Here is a 3,463-nt window from a genome sequence, read left to right as displayed (position 1 = left end):
TCGACACGACACCCCGACCCCCCGACCCCGAAACAGCACCCCGACCCCGACACGGCACCCCGACACCGACAGGACACCCCGACCACCGACACCTCCCGAAAAGGTGTTCTTTGGCCTTCCAGAGGCCGACGGGGTCATATATTTGTGAATTATTAGTTAGGTCATATATTTTTCGATTTTGTTATGAAAAACATCATATATAATTGTGTTGATCGTGTAGTTTTAAATGTGCAGTTGTTTCATCGCTGCGAGGTTTGGTGTTCGACGACCTCGCCATGCGTTTGACGAGCTCTGCCCCTTCGTTCGTGGGTGAGCACAAATGACAAGTCCTCCTCCCCCATTAATTATTTGATCTATTCCGATGAAACTTGATAGCTAGCTATATATGTGTCTTGAATCATCAGTATGCGTAACCAATATATGTCTCCCGTTCGAAAGCGTCATAGTTATAAATATGCATGCATTTGCATATTTATAACCTTGATTCTTTCGAGTTGTCCAACGCTATCCATGGACAGCCCGAGTATGTGTAGATTGAGTTTGTTTTCCCATATGCTTTGCTCTGGATCCGACGCATATATTTCATCAGTGCCTCCCCTGTTGTTCTCCGGGTACACATCCTCTCTGTTTATTGCAGAGACGTGTATCAGGAGAACAGCGAGGAGGTGCTGCCGAAATTTTGCGTCGGATCCGGAGCATAGCATGGGAAAATGAACCCAATCTACACATACACGGGTGGGATTAGGACCTATCATTACCTATTAGAGTGTAGGTTGCATGGACGTAATAAAATTGACAAAGTAGATCAACTAATGAATATATACATGGTGGATTACATATATAATTGTTGTGTGTCCAATAGCTCTGAAAGTCAAGATGAGTGACCGTGCTTGGATGTATACCGGTCACACTGGTCAGAACAAATGGAGCACTGAATGGTTCACAAAAACTAAGGGGTTTGTGCAAGCCGCATTTGCAAATGGCCAAAAGAAAACCTGGTGCCCCTGTTTCCGGTGCGGCAATTGGGAAAAGAAGACAGAGGCTGAAATGGGCAAACACCTGCAGAAGAGTGGTTTTACGCCCGATTATACGGTGTGGACATTTCATGGTGAGTCTGCCCAATGTGACCGAGCTGAGGTGGATCGTCGTCGCATCGACGAGCATGGTACCGGGATGGAAAACATGGTGCAAGGCTATGATGATGCTCGGGATTCGGACGAGGAGATGGAGGAATCTGCAAAGGCCTTCAATGAAATGTTGGAGTCTTCGAAACGTCCGCTCCACGAGCACACTGAGCTTTGTCAGTTGGATGCCATCTCACAAGTAATGGCTCTGAAGGCTCAGTTCAACTTGGGCAGAGAATGCTATGACGCAATTATGACAGTATTTGGACGCTTTCTACCCAAAGGCCATGTAATGCCTGCAAACCTGTACCAGTCGAACAAAATCCTCCGTGCACTGAAGATGCCCTATGAGAAGATACATGCCTGTGAGAAAGGATGTGCCTTATTTAGGCTTGACTATGCGGACTTGAACTATTGTCCCATTTGCAAGTCTTCCAGGTATATTGTGGTAGACAACGGTATGGGTGAGAAGACACAGACCAAAATCCCCGTTAGTGTTCTTCGGTATATGCCAATCGTACCAAGACTTCAACGTCTTTTCATGGTCGAAGAGACGGGCAGACAGATGACATGGCACAAAACAGGCAAAAGAACCGAACTAGATGCAGATGGGAATCTGATGATGGTACACACATCGGATGGTGTTGCGTGGAAAAAGTTTGATGAATTACATGCTGACAAAGCGGCAGATCCGAGGCATCCTCGAGTCGGCATCAGCACGGATGGGTTCAGTGTGTTTGGTATGACGGCAGCCCAATACAGTTGTTGGCCCGTATTTGTCTTTCCACTCAATCTCCCCCCCGGACAGATTATGCAAAGAAAGAACATTTTCCCGACGTTGATAATTCCAGGACCCAACTATCCGGGCAAAAATATGAATGTGTACATGCAGCCGCTTAAGGACGAATTGCAAGAAGCCTGGGATAATGGGTTCAAGACATACGACGCCTTTAGCAAACAGAACTTCATAATGCGTGGCTGGTACATGTACTCGACGCATGACTTGCCGGCGTATGCGCTATTCGTTGGCTGGTGTGTGCATGGAAGGTTCCCGTGCCCCACATGCAAGGGAGCTCTTGAGTTTCGTTGGCTTCAGGCCGGTCGCAAGTTTTCTTGCTTCGACATGCATAGACAGTTCCTGGATCCTCGCCATAAGTTCAGGAAAGACAAGAAGAACTTTATCAGGGGTAGAGTTGTCAAAAACTCTGCACCACCTGCATTGACAGGCCAACAGACCCTGGATTAGTTAAACGCTCTCGAGCCAGATCCACAATGTCCAGGGTACTTCAAGGGGTATAATACTAAGCATGCGTGGACTCACAAAACATGCTTATGGGATCTGCCTTACTTCAAAGACCTCCTTTGCCCACACAACATCGACGTGATGCACGCTGAGAAGAATATCGCCGAGGCACTTTTTGGTACATTGTTCGGCATAGATGGGAAGTCAAAGGATAATACTAAGGCTAGAGTCAATCTGGAGGCGCTATGTGATAGGCCGTTACAAAACATGAAAGAACCGAAAGGAAAGCAGAACTGGACGAAGCCAAAGGCATGGTTCAATCTTGGAAGGCCAGCTATGAGGGAAATTCTCTTGTGGGTGCAACAGCAGTTGATGTTCCCCGATGGGTATGCAGCGAATCTAAAGAGGGGAGCGAATCTTGATAAACTGAAGATATTTGGTCTCAAGAGTCATGATTGGCACATATGGATTGAGCGGGTAATGTCGGTGATGTTGCGTGGCTTCATCCCTGAGGATGAATGGCTAGTACTGGCAGAACTCAGCTATTTCTTCCGTGTTCTTTGTGCGAAAGAACTATCGCCTGGCGTGCTAGAAGAAATGGAAGAGTTGGTGCCGGAGTTGATCTGCAAGTTAGAGAGTATCTTTCCACCGGGCTTCTTTAATCCAATGCAGCATTTGATTTTGCATCTCCCGACCGAGGCAAGATTGGGGGGGCCCGTGCAAAATTATTGGTGCTACCCAACTGAGAGGATGCAGAAGACGCTTCGAGAAAAATGTAAAAATAAACGTAGAATTGAAGCATCGATGGCTAAGGCATTCATCACAGAGGAGGCGGCAAACTTCGTAACAGCGCACTATGAAGCCAAAAATCGTCATTTGCATAATCTGAAGCCTCGGTACAATGCTGACGAGCCTAAAAAGGGTGGATCCAACCTCAGCCTATTCAAAGGGAATCTCGCACCAGCTAGTGTTTCACATCCAGTATCTTTGGATAACGAAGAATGGCGGACCATTTCGTTGTATATCTTCAACAACCTAATAGAAGTGCGGCCGTACATCGAGTAAGTTCTCGGTACATTGTTTCGCAACTTCTATT

This window comes from Triticum dicoccoides, chromosome 5A (genome assembly GCF_002162155.2).
Source record: "Triticum dicoccoides isolate Atlit2015 ecotype Zavitan chromosome 5A, WEW_v2.0, whole genome shotgun sequence".
Classification (NCBI taxonomy): Eukaryota; Viridiplantae; Streptophyta; class Magnoliopsida; order Poales; family Poaceae; genus Triticum; species Triticum dicoccoides.
This window is presented reverse-complemented; position numbering follows the sequence as displayed.